This window comes from Macrobrachium nipponense, chromosome 18 (genome assembly GCF_015104395.2).
Source record: "Macrobrachium nipponense isolate FS-2020 chromosome 18, ASM1510439v2, whole genome shotgun sequence".
NCBI lineage: Eukaryota > Metazoa > Arthropoda > Malacostraca > Decapoda > Palaemonidae > Macrobrachium > Macrobrachium nipponense.
In genome coordinates this window covers 73,717,335-73,742,720 of record NC_087211.1, presented here as the reverse complement: position 1 = coordinate 73,742,720, position 25,386 = coordinate 73,717,335, and the positions used below count along the sequence as shown (strand labels likewise).

Below are 25,386 nucleotides of genomic sequence, written 5' to 3'. Positions count from 1 at the left end.
ACATTGATATCTCTCTTCCAAACTGACAATGCTAAGAGTCTCCCCAGCCCTTTTTGCCTCCTCCTCCAGCTCTGGCTTGAGGGGGAGGCAAGGTGAAAATGGAAGTGGAATGCTGAAGTTGGCTATCCCTCCATGATTGAGGGGATCCCTATCATGTAAGAGTTGGTGCTACAGTCTAAGTTCAAGAAGGAAATAATTCATACCAGACTGGATTCCATCAGAGAGAGCTAATTATGCTGTTAGTGGACATGAAGGATGCATATTTTAAGGTAAAAATCCATCAGTCTTTCAGGGAGTACCTCTGCTTTGTTTTCGAAGCTGAGCTCTGTACTTCAAGATTGCAACAGCCCCTTTATCCTTATGCCTAAACATCATTGAACTTTCCTTTGCATTCAGGATGAACTCACTATTGCAGATAGGTACCGAGGGTAGGTGTCTAGTGGTGCCAGAACTGGCTGTTCAACCTTATGTGCAGCTGCCCAATCTCCATTAGAACAGATCATAATCTCACCTAACATTTATGGCTGTGGAAGGTCAGTATTTACACACAAGAGCCAGTAACATATTCGTGCTGGATGAGTAAAATGCGTGTGATTTGCATAACATTATTACTATTTCTATAGAGGTGGCTCTAGCCAACCATCTTTTAACAAAGTTATTATAAGAAGGTGGCAAGTAAGAGGCAGTCAAGGTGTATTCTGATAAATTGACACAAAATCCCTTATAGGTCAAGAACTCTGGTGAGCGTGAAAGTAGCATTTGACTTTACGGAGAACAGAGATATCCATGTAGTATATACTACAGCCAAATGTCTTTTTTCACTCCTGAAAAATAGTTGAGTTGTAGAGGCAGTCCCCAGTTATTGGCCGGGGTTCCGTTCTTGGCAGGGTGCTGATAAGCGAAAATGCCATTAACCGAAACTCAGTGATTTATGGCGCTGAGTTTCGGTGAATGGCACCTCTGTTAGGTGTGCTATGGCACCATAAATCAACAATTTTTTTAGACGGTCCATAAAACTGGATCGTCATTAACCAAGTCCGCCGGTAACCAGAGACTGCCTGTATATACAATATAGGAGTAGTTCAGTACATATTGCTGGAAAGCTTGCAATGTCTGATATGGATTAGTAATTACAGTTGTAACAGTATCACAAAGTGGCTTCTGAAAAATGTGCAAAAAGTCTCTTAAATTAGGAGTGCTAGATCTGTTTCTTTATAGAGTACATACTCAGTGTGTTGTGTAGATTTTTGTTTTGAATTGAGGCTGCCCTGATACCCTGGCGACCGAGCGTGACTTCATATTATACATATTACATTATATGTATTATTATCTGGTACGTATTTCATGAAAGTATGTTATATGCTATACTACATTTGCTGAGACATACATTTGTCCCTGTTGCTGAAGGAAAAAGTGACTGGGTAGGTCCTACACCCCTGACACATACAAAACAGAATGACTGTGAACATGTATGTAGTAGACGTTGCCTTTTCCTAGATTTGATACATAAAATCTTGAACTAAATTGTGGGGATTAGTATGTAGGTGTGGCTGACACTTGGCTACATCTAAACAGCCTGACACTATTGCTCAAGGTATGTATCTAGCCACAAAAACTGAAAATGAGCTAAAAAGAACTGAGATTTTATGACAAGGATAATTTATAGTGAAATATAAAATATAAGTAAGTGAAATTGAAATCATGTATTAAACTGTTTTGATCCTAGGAGAGAGATAGCAAGCTGAACTCAAGTTCTAGGTCTTTGGCTTTCAGTGTTTGACACTGCTTTTTGGTTTTCGAGTTTTATAGCAAGCTGAACCCAAGTTCTAGGTCTGTGGCTTTCAGTGTTTGACACTGCTGTTTGGTTTTTGAGTTTTATAGCCTATTCATTGGTTTGGTTGTTCATTTTGCATTTACGTATATATAGATATACATACTCGTATAGGTAGGTAGGTAGATAGATGTAATTTTTCACATAAAGATTGAATATGGTTCGAAGTAAGACACTTACCAAAATCATTAATCACTGTCAGTTTTGAATGTGGGTTTATTGGATATTCATTATTAGATTCTCTGTGCAATCAAACTATCGTTCTTTCACTCACTCCTGTTGCTGCAGTCACACAGTTATCAATGGTTTGCCTTTTTTACCTGCTGAAAATACTTGCAAACATTGTAGACAACTTCCTTCAGCTGTGTACTTCAAGGTGCTGTAAAGGGATACAGTACTCCATTATCTTGTAGGGCTGGGTAAGTTTGATGAATGAGATTAGAAGACTTACTTTGCTGTACAGAAGATATGGCAGTGCTTGTCAAAACCTATGCTACATTTGTGATAAGTATAGTTCTCTTTCAGTAATGATAATGGAATAGACTACTTTTTAGTTGAAAAAAAAATAAGGGCAAATCTATAAAGGAATTCTTTAAAAATCTTTTCACAGCACAGTTTTTATACGATTAATTTCATAGATGTAAAACAACTGCAGTGGTCTACCTTAGCTCTGCCCTGCCACTCAATTTTGGTTTCACTATAAATGACATAGTTGCTGTAATTGCATTACTTGTCTGGGAACAGGTAAAGTACCTTTGTCTGTATCATGTCCCACATATTGCTGATATCTTGGACAGATATTAATGTTCTGTAAGTATGCTTGAATGTTTAATAATACCTAATTTTCTTCAAAGCTTTATTTTTGTACAAGAAACTTACCCAGCAGATATATACTTAGCTATAGACTCGGTCGTCCCGACAGAATTTCAAAACTCGCGGCACACGCGACAGGTAGGTCAGGTGATCCACCATTCCCGCCGCTGGGTGGCGGGGTCTGGAACTATTCCCGTTTTCTAAGCCATAATTTCTGTCGGTTGAACGGACAACACCTATTGTTCGTTCCTCCATCTTGGATTTCTACTCGTTTGCCGAGAATTTGGATTGGTTTTTTGGTGACGTATTCTGTTTTTTCTCTGGCTTGGCATACGCTTATTGTGGACTGTTTTTCGACTTTGGTTTTGACTACTCTTTCACGATGTCTGACGCTAAGGCTTCACCTATGTTTAGAGTTTGCAATAGGGAAGGTTGTAAGGTTAGGCTGCCTAAATCGGCATTAGATCCTCATAGTATTTGCGCTAAATGCAGGGAGAATGAATGTTCTTTTAATAACACCTGTGTTGAATGCGAGAACCTTACGGAGCTTGAATGGAAGGAGTTATCGTCATATGTTAGGAAGCTTGAGAGAGATAGAGTGAGAAAGGCTTCAGCTAGGTCATCTAGTAGATCTTGCTCTTTAGAACAAGAAGTTAACTCTCCTACTAACGATTTTCCCTTAGCCTCAGCTGCTTCTCCCTGTTCTGAATCCAAAGATTCTTCTTCGGAGAGGGAAAATGTAAAAGCTTCAATCAAGAGACTTCAAGCTCAGCTACGAGCTCTAAACCAAGGTAAGAGTGGTGATAGTGACTTGTGCAGTGTCCCCAGTGCAGTGGAGGGGGCGTCTGACCGGTTCCTCATTGCTCCTAGGCCTAGACCGCTTCCAAACTCCCAGGACCAGGGGAGGAGGAATGTCGAAAGCCGCAGGGAGGATGCAGAACATCCCCAACGGTCAGGCGTCCCTTCGGCAGATCCTGTTGTAAAGTCCCAGGCTGCCTCGGATTGCCGCAGAAAAGGCGTCCTAAGGGAGTGTTTTTCGGCCTCAGACTCTTCCTCTCCTAAACGAGGATGGAGTTCGGCCTCGCTTTCGCGCCCTTTGAAGAGAGCCTGGAAGGCGCCTAAAGGAGACGCGGCTGATTCCAGCCCAGAGCGTTTTCCCGAGGATTGGCCTTCGGGACCTAAGAAGACGAAACAAGAGGAGCCTTCTCTTCAGGATCCTACGAAGAAGTTTTTGTTTAATCTGCAAGAGCAGTTAGCTTCTTTAGTAGGCTCCTTTGCTACGGACTCGACAAGGAGGAAAGATGTTTCGCTCCCTGTTAAGAGTTCCGCTAAGCGCCCCTCTTCGTATAGGAGAGAACCCTCACAATCTCCAGGGCGTTTTTCGCCTTCGTCGAGAGACTCGTCCGATAGGAGTTGTTCTCCTGAGAGAAGAGTTCTTTCGCCCTATAGGCTGTCTTCCCCGAAGCGCCCTCAGAGACGCCGCGAATCGAGCAGAAGTCTCGATCGGTTTAGGTTTAAGGAACCGGAAAACCGATTTAAGTTTCAGGATCCTTTGGGTCTGCAGGACCAGGAGCCAGACAGGCGCAAAGAGGCAGCAAGACGCAAGAAAGGGCGTCAAGAGCCTCTCAGACCACAGGATTCAGGACGTCAGGATTCTGCTAGAAGGCAGGAAGCCAGGACGCCATGAGTCAGGGCGCCAGGAGCCAGGACGCCATGAGTCAGGGCGCCAGGAGTTAGGACGCCAGGAGGCAGGACGCCAGGAGTACGTTAGGCGTCAAGAGTTAGGGCGCCAAGAGCCTGTTAAGCGTCATGAATCAGGACGCGGGGATCTTTTCAAGCGCCCTGAATCAGGGCGCCAGGAGCCTAGCAAGCACCGCGAACCTGGCGAACCTAGACAACAAGAGTCTAGGCGCAAGAGTGTTTCGGACAGGCAGGAGCCTCACTCTTCGTATAGAAGTGCTAATGTTCAGCGCTCCCCTTCTCGGGAAAGGAGTTCTTCTCCCGGGAAGAGCCAGATCACTCCCAAACGGTCTCCTTCGGTGGATCAGTTGGACCAGGTATCGGAAGACGACGAGCCAGTAGATGTAGCAGTTTCTGACTACAAGAGACTTTCTCTTTTGCTGCTAAAGGAGTTCGGAGACTCCCTTCATCCTGCTGACCCTCCTTCACCAGGATCTTTGATGTCTAGCACAAAAGCTCTCAAGTCGTCTTCCTTCGTCAAGATGCGCCCCGCTCTTTGTATGAAAAAGGCATTAAAGACCTTTTCAGAGTGGTTGACTTCCAGAAGGGAAGCGGGCAAGACAGTTTTTTCCTGCCCTCCTTCCAAGTTAACAGGCAAACCAGGAAGGTGGTACGAGACCAAAGAACCTATGGGGTTAGGCCTCCCTTCTTCCGCAGATGCGGATTTTGCTTCCTTAGTGGACTCTTCCAGGAGGAAGTCTTTGCTGTCGGCTAAGGCGACTTGGGGCATGTGTGAGCTAGACCACCTTCTAAAGGGCCTCTTTAAAACCCTAGAAGTCTTCAATTTTATGGACTGGGACGCTTTGGGAGCGTTAGCTAAGAGAGCCCAGGACACTGACTTTGTTTCCATGGAGGAACTTTCAAGCGTCCTGGCTTGCTTGGACAGAGCGGTCATGGACGGTTCCGTAGAAGTTGCCTCTCTTTTTGGAACGGGAGTCTTAAAGAAGAGATCGGTCTTTAGCTCTTTTCTAGCAAGAGCAGTATCACCTTTGCAAAGAACATCTCTTCTTTTTGCACCGTTATCCCCGCATCTATTTCCACAGGAGACTGTTAGAGAGGTTTCTAAATCTCTTACGAAGGCAACTCAGGATCTCCTCACGCACTCAGCCAAGAAGTTTAGGCCGGCAGTACCTATAGAGAAAAAAGAGAGACCCTCTTTTGTACAGCCCTTTCGAGGTGCCTCCTCTTCTAGAGCCCCTCTTAGAGGTCGCAGATCAGATAGAAGTAGACGACCATCTAGAAGGTCCTTCGGGAAGTCTAGATGAGCAGGGAGTCCTCCAGACGAAAGTAGGCGCCAGACTACTCCACTTTGCAAAAGTCTGGGTGCAGAAGGACGGACTCTTGGTCCCTCTCTATCCTGAAAAAAGGATACTTGATCCCCTTCAGGGAAAATCCTCCCCCTTGACAACAACTCCAAGGGGAGTTGACTGCAAGATACTCGGATCCGGTCCGAAAGCTTGCTATTTGCAAGCAGTGGAACAGATGATTTTCCAAGGAAGCGGTAGAACTGGTTCAAGATCTCCAGTCTCCAGGATTTTACAATCGGCTATTCCTGGTACCGAAAGCATCGGGGGGATGGAGACCGGTTCTAGACGTCAGTGCCCTGAATTTCTTTGTCTTGAAAAAGAAATTTTCAATGGAGACGTCTTCCTCTGTTCTATCTGCTCTTCGTCCAGGGGACTGGATGGTGTCCCTGGACCTTCAGGATGCGTATTTCCATGTGCCCATATTCAATCCGCAGCAAGGAAATATCTGAGATTCATGTTCCAAGGGAAAGTGTTCCAGTTCCGAGCGATGTGCTTCGGACTCGACTGCCCCTCAAGTCTTCACGGACATCATGAAGAATGTAGCTTATTGGCTACATCTGGAAGGGATCAGGATCTCGTTATATCTGGACGATTGGCTAATAAGAGCCCAATCGGAGAAAAAATGTCTGGAGGACCTATTAGTTACTCTAAATTTGACAAAGTCCCTAGGACTTTTAGTCAATCGCGAGAAATCCATGCTGCACTCCCCAGCAGAGTATTGTCTATCTGGGGATTCAGATGGATTCTCGGGATTTTCTAGCGTATCCTTCGCAGGAAGGACGAGAATGCTGCTTAGAAAGGTGGCAGTCTTCTTAAGGAAAGAACATTGTTCTGCGAGGGAATGGATGAGCTTACTGGGGACCCTCTCCTCGATGGAACAGTTCGTTTCCTTAGGAAGACTACACCTACGACCCCTTCAATTTTATCTGAAGGAGAAGTGGGATTGGAAATCCAACAATCTCGGAGATACATTTCCAATCTCGAAAGGGATCAAGGAGAATATCCGTTGGTGGTTAGATCCACAGAAACTAAGCAAGGGAATCTCCCTTCGCTTACAGAACCCTCGCCTAGCGTTATTTGCAGACGCCTCAGATTCAGGGTGGGGAGCGACCCCTAGGTTCGGAAGAAGTGTCAGGCACTTGGGAAGGAGAACAAGTGTCCTGGCACATAAACAAGAAAGAACTAACAGCCATTCATCTAGCGTTAGTTCATTTCGAGGAACAGGTCTCAGGTCTGGGGATTCAGATTCACTCGGACAACACAACAGCCCTCGCTTATATAAAGAAACAAGGGGGGACGCATTCCTTTTCCCTGTACGAATCAGCAAAGGATCTGCTGATTTGGGCTCAGGAAAGGAAGATCTCTCTTCTCACAAGGTTTGTGCAGGGAGAGAAAAATGTCCGGACAGATCTGTTGAGCAGAAAAGAACAAGTCCTACCCACGGAATGGACTCTCAATCCTCAGATTTGCCAACAACTTTGGCATCTGTGGGGAAGGCCCAATATAGACCTGTTCGCGACCAACAAGAATCACAGATTAGAGACCTATTGCTCCCCGATCTCGGATCCACAAGCAGTAGCAGTAGACAGCTTTCTGCTAGATTGGACGGGCTTGGACGCATACGCCTTCCCTCCTTTCAAGATAGTAGGGGAAGTATTGAGGAAGTTCGCTTGCTCGGAAGGAACAAGAATGACCCTCATCGCTCCCCTTCTGGCCAGCTCTCGATTGGTTCACAGAGGTGCTGGAGTGGTTAGTAGATTTTCCAAGATCGCTTCCACTGAGGAACGATCTTCTCAAACAACCCCACTTCGACAGGTTTTCACAAAACCTCCCCGCTCTAAGTCTGACCGCCTTCAGACTGTCGAAGGACTTGTCAGAGCAAGGGGCTTTTCACGAGAAGTGGCGAAGGCTATTGCAAGAGCCAGAAGAGTCTCCACCTCTAAAGTATATCAGTCGAAGTGGGAGTTGTTTAGAAGATGGTGTAAGGGAAAGAAAATATCCTCTCTTCCAGTACCTCTGTAACTGAAATCGCAGATTTTCTCCTATATTTGAGAAAGACTGTAACCTGGCAGTTTCAACAGTGAAGGGTTACAGAAGTATGCTGGCCTCAGTTTTTCGACATAGATGGAATAGATCTGACGAATAATAAAGATCTACATGACCTTATAAAGGTCTTTCGAAACCACGAAAGACCATGTAATCAAGAAGCCTAGCTGGAACTTGGATGTGGTCCTCAAGTTCCTAATGTCGGAAAAATTTGTACCGTCTCACGCAGCTTTGTTTAGAGACTTAACGAGAAAGTCATTATTCCTCTTTGCGTTAGCAACAGCCAAGAGAATTAGCGAATTGCAAGCTTTGGAAGGTAAAGTGGGTTTTAAGAAGGATTCAGCGATTTGCTCCTTTAAACCATTTTTCTAGCAAAAAATGAAAATCCTTCAAAGCCTTGGCCAAGAAGCTTTGAGATAAGAGGACTATCTGCATTAAACAGGGAGAGAACTAGAAAGGACTTTGTGTCCAGTCAGGGCACTCAAGTTCTACCTGGAGAAGAAGTTGCTGAGAGGTACAGAAGAAAGTCTTTGGTGCTCTGTAAGAGATCCGAAAAGATCGATGTCTAAGAACGCCCTTACATACTTCATAAAAGATGTAATAAGGGAAGCTCACCTTAAGTGCGATGAAGAGCATCTCAAGGTTCTCAGAGTGAGAGCTCATGAAGTGAGAGCCATAGCTACGTCTTGGCATTTCACAAAACATGGTCTCTTCAGGCTCTTATAGAGTCGACGTTTTGGAGATGTAATTCTGTGTTCGCCTCGAATTACCTAAGAGACGTTAAAATTTCGTACGAAAAGTGCTTTGCTCTGGGAGCGTATGTTTGTGGCGAATTCAGTGCTGGGAGAAGGGGCTGAGGCTAATCCTTCTAATTTAGTTTAGTGGTTTAAATTACTTTTTATTTGGTTGTTTTTTATTGGTTAATTGTCAGAGGGAATAGGGAACCCTCTTGCAATTCATAGATTATAACAATACTAACATGGTCAGGTGATCGGGATTGGCTTCAGTGCTCTTTGTGATTTTTTAATAACCTTAACTCTGTCATGTAAGAGGGCGAGTCTCCATTGATATGACAAAAGGTCAAGGCTCTACCATGTAAGTGGGTCAGCCCCCATTGGTACGATCCAGTATAGGCTCTGTCGCGTAAGCGGGCTAGCCCCCATTGACACGATCCAAAGAGTTATTCAACCATTGGTTCATTCCTCGTTGAAACTCTTGAGGCAGGCAGACTCATCGACAGTAGTCATGAAGTCTTCAGCCCAATCAGGTAGGAACTATGGATTATTTTATCCAAGAACATAGGTTGTTTTTTCCCTGTTTTTTAATGTATTTAGTTTAAGTATTATTTTGTTTTTAGCTGTCTCTTGCCCGCCACCAAGGGTGCCAATCAGCTAAGTATATATCTGCTGGGTAAGTTTCTTGTACAAAAATGATATTGTTAAGATACAATAAAGTTTTGTACATACTTACCTGGCAGATATATACGATTAATGGCCCACCCATCCTCCCCTCAGGAGACAGGTGGAAGAGAAATTATGGCTTAGAAAACGGGAATAGTTCCAGACCCCGCCACCCAGCGGCGGGAATGGTGGATCACCTGACCTACCTGTCGCGTGTGCCGCGAGTTTTGAAATTCTGTCGGGACGACCGAGTCTATAGCTAAGTATATATCTGCCAGGTAAGTATGTACAAAACTTTGTATCTTAACAATATCATTTTTTATGAAGTTTTGGATACATTTCTTTCAAGTCGTATTTGTTGTGGATTAGGTTTTGATGATTTTCTTGATATTTATATATTGTGTTCTTTCATTCAAGACAAGCTAAACCTACCAGGATATCTGGACCTCGTAAGTTGCCCAATCTACTGTAGTATGTGGATGTGGTTGATGTACAAGCTCTGTGATTTATTTATTTATTTATTTTTGGATTCCATGATATCCTGACGCTTTATGCTTCTTCAATTCCATCATGCTCGTGAATTTTTTGTCTCATTTTTCTTGCATAGTTCACTTGGTTCTGCATTTGATTTTAGAGTCGAATCATCATGGTTAATGACAGGAATAATGATCGCATGTGTAACATTCTTTTCCAAATACAATGCATATACAGTCTGAAATTTAAATGAGCTTTTTGTCAATATTGCACAGCTATATAAATACTGGCTGGGCTGTAACATGTCATGGTATTGATACCAGTCATTTAATATTGGTTTACCAGTAGGGTATGTTTACAGGAAAACTGCTAACAACCTTACGCTATTTTTTTATATTCAAAATTTAGTAACAAATGTAACCAGATGTCAAAACATTGGAGGTGATTGTCACCTTGAACTTGACTATTTTATTTTTAAGGCCATAAAGGACAGTGTGTCTAAGCAGTTCAAAGGAACATAGTTACCAGGCTGTCTTGTATTGAAAGAAAGTCATAAAAATAGTATAATGATCATTAGTTGATGTAAAGGTTGTGTCAAGTTGGTTCCTTGGTGCTTAAATTACAATAACCTACTATTCCAATTTTACAAGATGACATACAAAATAAGTGTTTTGAATTATGAAATTTATAAGCATTTGATGAACTTAACTTCAGAAAATTTTAGCATTATATTTGTTGGCCAAGCTTCTGATATGTTGCATGGTTGGTTAGATAAGGTGCCAAAGTGTTCCCAACAATGAAATTGTATGGCTTTTAGCAGAGTGTGGTTGTATATTAGGCATAGAATTTTCATAAGTGTAGTATTTGTGGAATGTTATCTCTTCCTATCAGATATTTTACCCAACAGATTACTGTGATAGGACAAAATTTTGACATTTTGTCTCTTATCATTTGTGTATATTCCCCATGTACAAATGCATTAAAAACGTTAATTTTATTTGGTGAATGTAGTATTTATACAATACCTGTACCACTGAAGTTACAAAACACAGTGGATGGAATGTAGATAGGTTTAGGTTTTACCATGTTACCTGCTGGTAAGTTGATTTCTGGGCGTAGTTAATCTGGTGGTAGTTTCTGGTATATTAATGTGGAATATCTTAATTGTAAGATAGAACTATTTACCTCTTTGTTGTCTTAACCTCAGATGAGTAGAGCCTAGCACTATTGATTTTTAGCTTCTGTCTGACTCACACATCCTTAGATGTGTCATTGTGTTGAAGCTTGTTGTTGAGATCTGATTCATCATTTTGCATGTTAATGATTGAGGCAGTATTCCTCTGTTTATCTGTTATCCATTTGGATATTTTTTAAGTAAAAATAATTACTTGTCATAATTTGTAATAATTTATTTTGGAAATTGAAAGTGTCACATATGTATTCTCCTTAGTTTAGACTTCATAGCCTTAGGAATGTACTAAAAGTGAGAAATCCCTTGAGTTTATAACGTTTTTTTGCACACTTACTGAGAGAAATTTGTATGTTCATTGTATAAATGCATTTTTTGAAGAGTATACAAAATTCCTTTATGTTGGTCCGAGCATGGCCTTCAAAAAAAAAAAAAAAGAAAAAAAAAATCCATCACCCCCTATCAGGACAGTTTGTTTGTAAAGATGGTGGCACAAATTTATTGTTTTTGGAGATTAGTGACTGTGCTTGTGTTAATGCACAGAGTGGTTTGGTAAAGGTAACTATGGATATAAGGAAGACTCCATTTTAGGGTTGTTTCCAGTAATAATTACAAAATGGAAATGTTTCTGCCAGTCTTAACCTCATCATCATCCTGGAATACAAACCAGAAATTGCACTCTTAAGACTTTTTTTTAGATTATATAGGAACATACAAAAGAATTTTTTTTCTCTTAGTGAATACATTTTTACAGAATTTTGTTTTAAGGTGGTTGTAGTTCACTGCTGGAAATTTTTCTGCTAGAAATAGTGGGGGTATGGGGACTACAGCATGGACTGGTTTTTGAAAACCTGCATAATGATACTTTTTGTTAAGATAAGATGGCTTATGCGTTGCTTCTGTACCATATGAGGTATATAGGTGAAACTTTTTTTTTAATAAATTAGTATACAATATGCCAGCCTTTTTCATATCTGATATGGAATGATTTTAAACTTTCAGATAAGTTTGTACAATTTGATGAGACCCCTTTTCCCTTTGAACATATATGACTGTGTTATGCATCAGATTTGTGCATGTTTAAAATGCTAAACTTGTATACGTAATTATAGTTTTTATGTATACAACTTATAAAGTAGTTACATAGCTATAGTTTCTAAATCTGTTGGCAGCTGAAATTTTTGAAATTTGTAGTATTGCTAGTTTGTTTTGGTCAGGTGATATATACCCCTGACCCACTATCAGGGGAGATAGGAACCAACACTGCATGAAATTCAGTTGTTTCTGCTGGCTTGTGCTATTAAAATACACAATTCAGTAGTCAGCGGAATTTTTGGAATTTCTTTGCCGTTACTCATTGTTGGAGTTATTTGGTGAAGTACTCTTAAATATTGGTAGCCATTTTGGCAATATTTAGCTATTTAGGAATTCATATAAATAGTTAAATTTTGCTCCTGAATTAGTCTTACCTATTGGATTAATTGGCAGACATGTCCGATACTAGCTCAACAGGAATTGCTTTGCTGCAATAAAGGATTGCTAAAGCTTGTAATGATCTGCATTCAGTTTGCACACCGGATTGAATTTGTGGGGAATGTATTAATTGGGATAAGAGAACTTGGAAAATCTTGACTAACTACACTAACAAGTTAGAGATAAAAAGGTGAAAGTGGCTTCTAGATTTAAAGCTAAAGGCTTAGTTAGTCAGTTGTTGTAAACTGAAATTTTATACATTCAACTTACCTGTCAGATATATACATAGCTATTGACTCCGTCGCGCCGACAGAATTTCGAATTTCGCGCGCACGCTACAGGTAGGTCAGGTGATCCACCGCGCCGCCGCTGGGTGCGGGAATAGGAACCCATTCCCGTTTTCCATCAGATTTTTTCTGTCGGCCATACTGGCAACATCGTTGTTGGTATCTCCGGCTGGATACAATTGATCATCGTTTTGGACCCTTTGGTGACGTATTTGGATCGTTGTACTGGCATACGCTTTTGTGGATCGTTATTTGGATTTTGGCTTGGAATTTTCATCATGATGTCTGATTCTGGAAGTGTGGTGAGAATGTGTGTGAATGAAGGGTGCAAGGTGAGAATGCCGAAAGCTTCGGTTGATCCTCACACTGTATGTAAAATATGCAGGAAGCATGAATGCTCGATGGATAACACTTGTCATGAATGTGAGAGTTTGAGTGCTGAAGGGTGGAAGTCTCTAACTTCTTATTTAAGGAAATTAGAGAAAGACCGGTTAAGGAAGTCATCTTCCAAAACCAAGCCTAGCTCTCAATCTTCAAGTGGTTTGGTGAGTAATTTTGTACCCTCCTCTAACATTATGAACGCTCCTTGTAATATTTCAGGTCCTTCTCCGAATGCAGATCCTACGGACTCTGCTTCGGAGATAGCAAGCCTTAAAGCTGCGCTTATGAAAATGGAGCGTAAAATGGCTGCCATAGAAGGTAAGCAAAGTAGTGCTGTGGAAAGTGATGTGAATTTCCCCAGTGAAGTGGAGGAGGCGTCTGATTGGCTTCACAATGCTCCCAGGCCTAGACCTCTTTCAAGCTCCCAAGCCCAGAGGAGAAGGAATGTCGAAAGCCTTACGGAGGTTATGGAGGATCCCCACCAGTCAGACGTCTCTTCGGCAGAATCTGTAACGTCACAGACTGCCAGAGAACGCATTAGAAAAAAGCGTTCTACGTGAATGTTTTTCGTCATCGGAGAATTCCTCACCTAAAAGAGGATGGAGATCAGCGGATCGTTCTCGTCCCTTGAAGAGGATCTGGGAAGAATCGGGCTTAAACTCGAGTCCGGAACGTTTTTCGGAGGACTCCCCGACAGAGATTAAGAAAGCAAAGGTTTTGGCTTCTCCCGATAAGTCGTGGGGAATGGAGAAAGAAGGCTCTCCTTCCGCTCGTTTAGACCAGAGAGAAGAAACGACGAAGATATTAAAGGATATGCAAGAGTATTGCTTCTCTAGTCGGGGTTCTTTCGAGAGATCCCGCCAACGAAGAAAGGAATTTGTTAATCTTCCCTGTGAAGAAGTCAAAAAACCTTACTATCAACCTCCCAGAAAAGAAGATTCTTCTTCGGATGAGGGGTCTATTTTTCACAGACCCGCGAGTTCGGGGCGCGAGGCGCCAGCCAGGCGCGGAGCGCCAGTCAGCCGCAAAGAACTAACACGTAAGCGCGAGGCGCCAATCAGGCGCGACGCGGCAACCAGGCGCTATCCGATATCGCAGGAGACGACTAGGCGCGAGAAGCTGGCCAGGCGCGAGGAGCCAGCCACACGTGAGAATTCCTACAAGCAGGAAGAGACAATCAGGCGCGAGGCACCATCCAGGAGCGTAGCGCCAGCCAGACGAGAAGTCCAGCCAGGCGCGAAGCGCCAGCCAGACGCGAAGCGCCAGCCAGGCGCGATGTGCCAGACTGCCGAGAAGCGCCAGCCAGGCGCGAAGCGCCAGGCGGCCGCAAATAGACATACAGGCGCGAAGCGCCAGCCAGACGCGACGCGATAGACGGCCGCGAAGCGCCAACCAGGCGTGAAGCGCGAGGCGCCAGCAAGGCGCGAAGCGCTAGCCGAGCGTGAGGCGCCATCCGCGCGAGAAGATTCAACCAAGCGCGAATCGCCAGTTCATGCGCAAGGCGCCAGCTGATCATGAAGAGCGGCAAGAAGAGAGAAGTTTATAAGGGGTAATAGACAATCTTTTCATGTAATGTCTTCGGATAGCGAGTCTCCTACAAGTAGAAACCCTAATGCAAGGAAACAACCTGGTACATCGAAGGTTACGGTTTCAACCTCCATGTCTCAGGATGTTTTGGTGGATAAGAAAGAGAAAACTTCTAGATCTGTCAGTCTCTCTCCTTCTAGGAGTATTTCTCCTATAGGGAATAGGTCTACGGACAAAGATTTTAATATAAGAGCTCGCTCTCCTTCTAGGATGGAGTTGGATGAAGTGTCGGAGGAAGAAACCCCGAACAATGAGGGGGTATCTAACTACAAAGTGTTAGCCTCTCTTCTCCTGCAAGAATTTGGAGACTAAGCCCTGCAGCTCCTCCTTCCCCGAGATCTCTGTTCTCCAGTACGAAGGTTCCTAAATCGTCTTCGTATTTAAAAATGAAAACCAGCCATATCAATGAAGAAGGCTATTCAATCTTTAAATTATTGGATGAGGTGAAGAAGGAAGCTCAGAAGACAGTTTTTTGCACTCCTCCATGTAAGCTCGGAGGTAGGAGGGGAATATGGTACAGGACAGAGGAAGCGATGGGGCTTATGCTTCCATCTTCCGCAGAGGCGGATTTTTCAAGCTTGGTTTGAAGCATCGAGAAGAAATGCTTGAATACAGCTAAAGCATTATTGGAGCATGTCAGAATTGGATCAACACCTCAAGGGACTTTTCCATGTACTAGAAGTTTTTAACTTCTTGGATTGGTCCCTTGGAGTGCTGGCCAAGAAGGCAATTGAACCAGATGTTTTAGAACCTGAAGTTTTACATTGCATTTTATCCTGTATGGATAAGGCGGTTCAGGATGGTTCGGGAGAATTGTCATCTCTATTTGGAGCAGGAGTAGTGAAGAAGAGATCATTATTTGGTTCATTTCTAACCAAAGCGGTTTCTCCTTCACAAAGGTCAGCCCTGTTATACGCTCCTCTCTCGGATCACCTTTTCCCTTCGCACTTGGTGAAGGAGATTTCAAAGTCTCTTGCTGAAAAGGCAACCCAAGACTTATTAGTACAATCCTCCAAGAAATCAAGACCAACAGTACCAGTAGCGAAGAAGACTACTCGTACTTCGGTAGTGCCCTTTCGGAGAGGTTCCACCTCTCGTCCTCCAACGAAAAGGAAGACAACAACAAAAAGCGAGGAAGGTCTCCTTTAGATCTTTCAAGAAATCAAAGTAGCAGCGAGGTCCTCCAAACATCTGTAGGGTTCCAGCTCCTAAACTTCGTAGGGCATGGAAAGATAAGGAAAGCCGATCCTTGGACGTAGCAGTTCTTGAGGAAAGGTTACATTATATCCTTTTCAGGACAGACCACCTTTGTCGAATTCCCCAAAGGAACTGTCGGCGAAGTACAAGGACCCTGTTCTGAGGGAGACACTTCTTCAGATGGTGATAGGAATGAAGGACAAAGAGGCAATAGAAGAGGTTCAGGATCCTTCCTCTCCGGGGTTTTACAACCGCCTGTTTTTAGTTCCAAAGGCATCCGGGGGATGGAGGCCAGTCTTGGACGTGAGCATTCTGAACAAATATGTGGAAAAGAAAAAGTTCTCGATGGAGACTTCTGCCTCGGTACTTTCAGACCCCTGCGAAGAGGAGACTGGATGGTCTCTCTAGACCTGCAGGGATGGCAGATTTCCACGTTCCTATTCACCCGTCATCAAAGAAGTATCTCAGGTTTGTGATTCAGGGAAAGTCTACCAGTTCAGGGCCTTGTGCTTCGGCCTCTCCACGGCTCCACAGTATTTACGTACCTGATGCGGAACGTAGCCAGATGGCTACACCCGGCACCTGAAGGCATAAGCGTCTCTTTGTACCTAGACGATTGGCTGATAAGAGCAAAATCCCAGGAACAATGTTTGGAGGATCTGAAGAAAACATTAGAATTGACAAAGGAATTAGGAGTTCTCGTGAATCTCGAGAAATCGCAGATGACCCCCAGTCAGGATTTAGTCTATTTGGGGATTCAGATGAATTCTCGGGATTTCGGGTTTTTCCGTCCCCAAGAAAGGATTCTTCGGAGGGATTCAGAAAGTTACATCCTTCCTGAAGAAAGACAGGAGTTCAGCCAGGGAGTGGCTGAGCCTTCTAGGGACTCTTTCTTCCCTGGAACAATTTGTATCCCTAGGAAGACTTCATCTAAGGCTCTACAATTCTTCCTAAAGAGATCTTGGACTTGGAAGAAGGGCCATCTGTCGGACACTTTTCCGGTAACAATAGAGGTGAAGAAACACCTAAAGTGGTGGCTGCTCCACTCAAAGAGAACAAGGGAGTGTCCCTAGAGGTTCGGAACCCAAACCAAATCTGTTCTCAGACGCTTCAGAAACGGGATGGGGAGTGACTCTAGGGGCAAGAGAAGTCTCTGGCAAATGGAAGAAAGAACAAAGAGATTGGCATATAAATGCCAAAGAACTATATGCAGTGTTTCTGGCCATTAAAATTCTTCGAGTCAGAAGTGAAGAAATCAAAGTTGATTCAAGTCAACGCAGACAACACCACGGCGTTGGCTTATATTAAAAAACGGTGGGGTACCCACACTCGTTTTTCCCTATTCGAGATAACGAAGGATCTGTTGTCATGGACGGAGGAGTGGAATATTACCCTCCTGACCAGATTTGTGAAAGGGGAAAGAAATATCAGAGAGCAGACAGGCTCAGCAGGACAAAACAAGTTCTCCCCACGGAGTGGACTCTGCACGAGCAAGTCTGCCAAAGTCTGTGGAACCTGTGGGGAAGGCCGCAGATAGATTTGTTTGCAACGTTCCTGTCAAAGAGGATAGAAAACTTCTGCTCCTTAGTAGAAGACCCGAGAGCGATAGCGGTGGATGCCATGCTACTGGAGTGGTCGGGACTCGATGCTTACGCTTTCCCTCCATTCAAGTTGCTAGGAGTAGTGATGAAGAAGTTCGTAGCATCAACAGGGACGAGATTAACTCTCATCGCCCCGTTTTGGCCATCCCAAGATTGGTTCACAGAGGTACAGGAATGGACAGTAGATTACTACCCAAGATCTCTTCCAAACAGGATAGATCTTCTCAGACCACCCCACTTCAAGAGGTTCCATCAAAACCTCCCCGCTCTCGCTCTGACTGCCTTTCGACTATCGAAAGATTGGTCAGAGCGAGAGGCTTTTCAAGCAAGGCTTCGAAAGCAATTGCTAGAGCCCGGAGATCGTCAACTATCCGGGTCTATCAATCGAAGTGGGATGTGTTTAGAAGATGGTGTAGGAAGAATAAGCTGTCCTCCTCCGATACCTCTGTGACCAATATAGCAGATTTTCTGTTATTCCTGAGAGAGGAATCCAATCTGTCTGTAGCTACAATAAAGGGATACCGAAGTATGCTCTCAGCGGTATTTAGAAATAGAGGCTTAAACTTGGCAGAGGATAGAGATTTGCACGATCTCATAAGATCGTTCGAGACGTCAAAATCTATATCCTCTACTCCGCCAAGTTGGAATCTGGATGTTGTGCTCAAATTCCTTACATCGGAAAAATTTGAACCCCCCGACCGTGCCTCGTTCAGGGATTGGACGAGAAAGTGTGTTTTTCTCATAGCCTTAGCGACGGCTAAGAGAATAAGTGAAATCCATGCCCTAGATTCTCGGGTGGGTTTTAAGAAAGACGCAGCCATCTGTTCTTTTCAAACTCTGTTTTTGGCAAAAAATGAGAACCCTTCGAAACCATGGCCAAGGAGTTTTGAGGTGAAAAGTCTTTCAGATTTAATGGGAGACGAGATTGAAAGAACTTTATGCCCGGTTAGAGCTCTTAGGTTCTATCTTAAAAAGAAAGAAGAGTTGAAGGCATGTAAACAAAGTCTGCTGACAAGAGTGCTTGGGCTAGCACAGGCGGCTTTTGGTGCTTTTGACAGTATGAGAATGTGTATAGGTCTTACAAGCGAGGTAGTACAAATGGAAATTATATTTGTTTATTTTTATTTTTATTTATTTTTCATAAAGAATTAGGTGTATAATATTGTGATTGAGTTTTTTGGTTGTTTGCGAGGAGTCCGGGGATGACTTCTTGCAATCTTAGATACAACATTTGGTTAGGTTAAGGTGATCAGGATCGGGATTGTGCTCCTTAGAAAAAAGGTTCTTGTCATATAAGTGGATTGAAACCCTTTGACATAGCCCTTATAGGATCGGCCAAGTAAGTGGATAAGACCCCTTTGGCAGACCTACAAGAACTCTTAGCAATAGATCAATATCTCGCTGAGGCTCTTGAGACTAAGCAGACTCCTGGGCATTAACCATGAAGTCTTCAGTCTAAACAGGTAGGAACCAAGGTTTTATGTTATTAATACCTACAACGATTGTTGTGTTTTCCTGTTAAATCAGTTATTAGCTGTCTTTACCCTCCTCCAATGGTGTGAATCAGCTATGTATATCTGACAGGTAAGTTGAATGTATAAAAATGATATTGTTATGATACAATAAAGTTTTATACATACTTACCTGGCAGATATATACAATTAAATTACCCACCCAGCCTCCCCTCAGGAGACAGAGGGTGTAGAAAAAAAAAAAAAAAAAAAAAAAATCTGATGGAAAACGGGAATGGGTTTTCCTATCCCGCCACCCAGCGGCGGCGCGGTGGATCACCTGACCTACCTGTAGCGTGTGCGCGAAATTCGAAATTCTGTCGGCGCGACGGAGTCAATAGCTATGTATATATCTGCCAGGTAAGTATGTATAAAACTTTATTGTATCATAACAATATCATACTTCTCTTTTTTAACCTTCCCCATCACCTGTTAATCCTAGTCCTAATCTTGGCTCTCTTACATCCGTAACCGATGCTGTTGCTAACCTAGAGGCAAGTAGATAAAAAATTTTCGATGATGCTTCAAGCAATGGAAAAATTAGGAGCGTCCATTAAAACAATAATGGACAAGGTAAGTGGTGGAGCGAATGCCATTGCTATTGTTGTGGAGGAGGTGGCTGTTCGTCCCGCTGATTCTCCAAGGCGAAGATCCCTGTCAGACTCCTCAAAACCTGGAAGGAGGCATACTGGTAGCCCAAGGGAGGTCAGTGGGGTCTGCCCATGAGCAGTAGCCCCCTTGGGTGATCCTGATGATAAATCACAGGTCACAATGGACTGCCATTAGAAAGGCGTCTGTAAGGAAGTGCGTCCTTCTTCTTGTGCATCCAGCTCCAGGGAGTCTTCTCCCAGGCGCCAGTGGCGCTTCATTGACGAGTCCCGTCCATTGAAAAGGAAGGCTCATAAAGTGTCTACTTCTCTAGTCCCCTGTAAAAAGGCTAATCCTTTTCAAGAGGATCAACCTTCATGTAGTTTCTGGGGTTCTTCAGAGAGATTCTCTCAGGACCTGGAAGGACAGGGACACAGAAGTGAGAGGATTTCATCCTCTAAGTCTTGGTCCTCATCTAGATACTCTTCCTCTGGTAGACTTTCAGAGATCACAAGCAAGAAAGGCTCAGAGAGTTCTTTGGCGCCGGATCCATGTCCTCCTGTACCTTCTACGAGTGTTGGGAAGTGTAAAATTCTCGTGATCTCATCGGCACCTGTTCGTACTTTTCATGTGGGAGAAATGATAGTGCTTCCACCAGTCTCACCTGTAGTTCACGAGAATTCTTGGCTACAGTAGCCATGTCCAGAGTATGAGTGCCCGTTGGCACAGAGGATACCTATGGCACTGGAACCTACGATTATTCAAGAAAAGTTGGGGGCAGACGAGCCCACCAGCTCCCGAGCGCCCATTGGCGACAGTTTTCTCGGGTGCCAAAGTGTCCATTGGTGCCCAAAACTTCGTTGGCTCCTGAGCGCTTATTAGCACCCAATCATCCATTGGTGCTCAAGCATTCATTGGCACCCGAACATCCATTTGCCCCCGAGCGTCCATCAGCTCCCGAGCTGCCACAAGTGTCTAAACAGCCAGGTGCGCAGCTGGTTCAGTATGAAGTGTTTAGACAATCTTTGTCAACAGTTACGCCTTCTGTCTTACTGACAGGGCCACATGCTAATGGCTGCCCACGATCCTCCTTTTTCAGCCATTCAGAACAAGTTGGACAGCATCTTGGGTTTTATACAGTCTTTGGTGCCTCCTGTTCAACCTCGAGAACTTGTCGCCAATTTCATCAGCTGAAGAAGAGCAAGAAAAAGAAGGTAAAGAGTGTTCTGATGGCATACAAATCGCTACTGTTTTACTTTGTAGCAAATTTTTCTGATCGTTCTTGCCAATGACACCCACTTCACCAGTGTCTTCCTGCATGAGAGACAACCAAGAGGACTCGGCAAAGTTGCCTAAATTAGAGCTTTCTTTTTCGGCATGGAAGGCATTGAAGGAGATTAACCTTTGACTTGAGGAGGAGAGGGATCACAGCAAAGTGAACTTCAATTTTCCTCGTCCTCGTCTTTCAACAAGACATCATCTATGTTAAGAGACTGGAGAAGCTCTCTGTGGGCCTCCGCCCAGGGAGACTTTTCTGGACTTATTGACAAGGTGAGAAGATCAGCTTTCAATTCAGCTAAGATAATGTTTACAGCTTCAGAATTAGACCACCACATATAAAATATCTTCAGGGTGTTTGAGGTAATAATTTCCCTTGACTGGACAGTGGGAGCCTTGAGCCGTAAACTCAAAGATTGTACTACGATGAATGAGGATTCCTTTGCGGACAATTTTGGAGTTATCTCCTGTTTAGACAAAGGAATTAGAGACGGATCCTCAGAACTAGCCTCTTTCTTCACATTAGGCGAGAGAACTTTAGTGCTCTTTTACCTCCAAAGGTATATCTCACACTCAAAAGTCCACTTTGCTTTATTCTTTTCTAGATAAGAAGCACCTTTTCCCAGATGACACGGTAGTTCAAGTTTCCTCGGAATTGGAGAAGAAGGCAACACAGGATCTTCTTGCACAATCTACTAGACGTACTTGAGAGACTATTCCCAGTACACTTCCTTTGCCAGCCATGCGCGGTCAACCCTTTCGGAGCAGCGGATTTGCTAGATCGAAGGGCAGAGTACGCTTCACCCCAAGATCTATCAAAAAGTTCACAACCAAATCCTCCGCCAGAAAATAGTGTATCAGTCCTTCGTGCACCTGTAGGAGCAAGAATCCTACGGTTTAGGAGAAACTGGGAAGCAAGAGGAGTGGAATCTTATCATCAAACTCTCCGATAGTTTTGAGAGCCTAATTGGAAGATTCAAAGAGATTCATCGCCCATTTGAGTGAGGTTTTGTCCCTCTTGCAGAAAAAGCAATACAGTTAGTAGAACAACCACTAACCCCAGGATTTTACAATCGTCTATTCGTAGTGCCCGAGTCATTGGGGGGCTGGAGGCTCGGGTTGGACATAAGCTCTCTGAACCAATTTGTGCAGAAGACAAAGTTCAAGATGGAGACGTATCAAATGGTCCTATCATCAGTCCGTCAGGGGATTGGATGATCTCCATCGATATGGAGGACCCCTACTTTCATATTACAATCCACTAGAACTCGGAGATTTCTGCGGTTTGTCTTCAAGAACAAAGTCTTATCAGTTCAGAGCGATGTGTTTCGGACTTTCGACCGCCCCACAAGTGTCACTCAAGTCCTAGCTCCCATTGCAAAAAGGTTACATCTAATTGGGATAAGAATATCCCTATACTTAGATGATTGGCTGCTTTGGTCACAAACAAAGAAAAAGTGCACGGAGGACCTACAGAAAACTCTTGTCATTAGCTCAGGAATGAGGACTGCTAATAAATCAGCAAAAGTCAGTTACTCCCATGTCAGGAGCTAGTCTATTTTGGGATGAGGATAGACTCAGTGAGTTTTCGGGCTCTTCCATCCCCACAAATAGTGGAGTCATGCTTACAGAAGATGGAGCAATTTCTAGTCCTTCAGAAATGCTCAGCAAAGGAATGGATGAGTATCCTCATTAGAACAGTACATGACACTGGGAAGACTGCATGTGAGGAATATACAGTTCTTCCTCAGGGCAAAATGGAACAGGAAGAAATTTTCGTACTCTCTTTAATGTTCCAAATCACAAAAAGATGAAGGAGGACCTGCAGTGGTGGAAGTTAAAAGACAGGCTTTTAGAAGGGAAGTCTCTTCTACCGCCGAGCCCCAACCTAGTGTTCTTTTCAGATGCCTCAGATCAAGATTGAGGAGTGATACTAGGGGAAAAGGAAGTCTCAGGGACTTGGAATGTGCAACAGAAACAGTGACATACAAATCAGAAGGAATTGACTGCCATCCACTGGGGGTTATTAGAATTTGTGGACGAGGTCCGCAGTAAAGTAGTGGCGGTCTTATTTGAACAATATGACAGCACTCCCGTACATGAGAAAACAAGGAGGAACCCACTCGTTTTCTCTTTGCGACCCGGCAAGAACCCTGTTCTTATGGGCGAATTAGAACCAAACCAGATTTGTAACAAGTTTCCTTCAGGGGAACTCGATGTACTCGTGGACGAAGTAAACTGCAAGAAGTAGGCCCTTCCCACAGAGTGGATGATGAACCCAGTGGTGTACCTCGATCTATGGAAACTGGCAAACCAATACTAGATCTGTTTGCCACAGCAAGAACCATTGTCTCCCTCTTGATTGTTCAGCAGCCCCAGACCTGAAATCATGGGCGAAGGATGCGATGCCTTTGGACTGGTCGAACAGGGACTTGTATGCATTTCCTCTATCCAGGATGGTAAGAGAAGTTGTCAACAAATTCAGGGCTCGCCACAACAGCTCGATGACTCTCAATGCTCTATTCAGGCCAGCACAGGAATGGTTTCCAGATTACTAGATCTCCTGGTGGATTGGCCAAGGTTACTTCCACAGACAGCCCCACTTCAGAAAGTTCCATCAAGGGCTGTCCACTCTGTCCCTGACTGCTACAGACTGTCCAACGACTCTTACAAGCAAAATGTTTTTCAAACCAAAGGTAAGAGCTATTGCTCAATGCAGAAGAAAATCTTCAAGTGATGTCTAACAGACAAAGTGGACAGTTTTTAGAGCCTGAAGTAAGGAACATAACATTTCGTCTTCTAGCACATCTATAACAGAAATAGCAGTTTGTTCATGAAACTTACCTGACAGATATATATATAGCTGTATTTTCTGAAGTCCGACAGAATTTAAAAATTCGCGGCACACGCAGTGGGCGGCCAGGTGGTAGTACCCATTCCCGCCGTGGGAGGCGGATATCAGGAACTATTCCCATTTTCTATTCATATTTTTTCTGTCGCCGGTCGGTAAACAACTGTTTACAGACCTCCGCCTAGGATTTTGAAAACTTCATTAGCCGCTTAAGTATCCTAATTATTCTTTCGATTATTAACTTGGATTTGTGGCTAGGCATACGCTATCGTAAATGTTTTCATTGCATTTTATGTCTGAAGCTAGTTAGCCTAGTTTCAGACTTTGTTGTCTGCATGGTAAGGTGAGGCTACCGGAACTTTCGGTAGACACTCGCTTTATATATATGACGTTTACATGTTTTCTTTGCATAAGTTCAATGTAATTAGTGTAATGTGTGACTCATTACGGAAGAAGGAGGATTCATGTACGCATTTTAGAGCGTGTTAGAATCAGGAGTTTTCCTCCACATTATCTTGATAAAACTATAGAAAGGTAAACAGAAGTTAGAAATAATGAACCTTCTAACCTCCTGTAGATTTTATTTTGCCTAACCCTGTGGTATGGCTTACGGGCCTAGAAGAAGTGTCTGCTAGAGGATTACATCAAGTATTCTTAGACTAAAGTGCTCGCTCTCCAATCAGTGTTGTGAAGTGTAGTGCCCCTTGTGTTGTGGAGGGGGCGTCAGATCGGCCCCATAATGCTCTAGGCCTGGACCTCTGTCGGACTCCCAGGACTCTGGGAGAGGGAATGTCGAAAGCCGCAAGAGGGTTACGGGGGCTCCCCACCGATCTGGCGTCCCTTCGGCAGAACCTGTTGACGCTTCCCAGGCTGCTAAACGTCCTCCGAGGCGTCCTCCCCGCGCAAGGGTTGGAGCTCTCGGAAGGACTCGCGCCCTCTAAGAAGCTTTAGAGAAAAGGACGCTTCACGTCCTCTCTCTCGTTAGGAGGGAACGTCAGATCGGCCCCCCATAACGCCTCTAGGCCTAGACCTCTGTCGGACTCCCAGGAAACCAGGGAGAGGGCATGTCAAAAGCCGAAGGAAGGTTACGGGTTTTTCATGCTGATCTGGCTTCCTTTCGGCAGGTCCTGTTGTCGCTTCCCAGGCTGCGAAGATCGAGCACGTGCACGAATCTTGAAGGATTGCTTCTCGTCCTCCGAGGCGTCCTCCCCACACAGGGGTTGGAGCTCTCGGAAGGACTCGCGCCCCCTAAAGAAGCTATAGAGAAGAGGACGCTTCACGTCCTCTCTCTATCGTCTCGAGAGGATGAAAGAGTCCTGTGCCCTGTCAGGGCTCTCGAGTTATATTTACATAAACGAAGGAAGTAAGAGGTCCTTCGGGTAATGTATGGTGCTCAGGAAGAGACCACATTTACCCTTTTCGAAGAATGCACTGGCTCTTTTCCTAAGGGAAATATTAAGGAGGCTCATTCATCTTGCAGAAGAGTGATTTGAGCCTCCTGCGAGTGAACGCTCATGAAGTTAGAGCTGTTTCAACACCTCGCTAGCATTCCAAAAGGATTTGGTAATCAAGGACATTCTAGATTCCACCTTTTGGAGGAGCAACTCAGTATTCGTCTCCTCTCCTAATGGCGCTCCGTATACGTTATGTAACGTTCGCTTTACTTCGAAAAAGCAAGCTGATAAGTTTGACGTCCGGCAAGCTGCTTTGCACAGTCAAACAACTTATGTCTCTGGTTCGGCATAAGAAGGGCAATTAGAACGTGAGAATTTTTTGGAGGTGCTCGACGTCCTATAGTGGGACATTCTCCAGGACGCTCGGCAAGCACCTTG

The 25,386-nt window shown here is 44.0% G+C and overlaps 1 protein-coding gene across 4 annotated transcripts in view; it reads left to right on the top strand.

Annotated features, from left to right (window-relative positions):
- LOC135197176 (lissencephaly-1 homolog) overlaps positions 1 to 25,386 on the top strand; it is a 66,643-nt gene that overhangs the window by 12,731 nt on the left and 28,526 nt on the right. The window contains exon 2 of one of the 4 annotated variants that reach the window (XM_064224165.1): positions 9,555 to 9,586. The exons of the other annotated variants lie outside the window; for them this stretch is intronic. The gene's annotated coding sequence lies outside the window, so the exon portion shown is untranslated. The remainder of the gene's footprint in view (positions 1 to 9,554; positions 9,587 to 25,386) is intronic. 4 annotated transcript variants of the gene reach the window in all.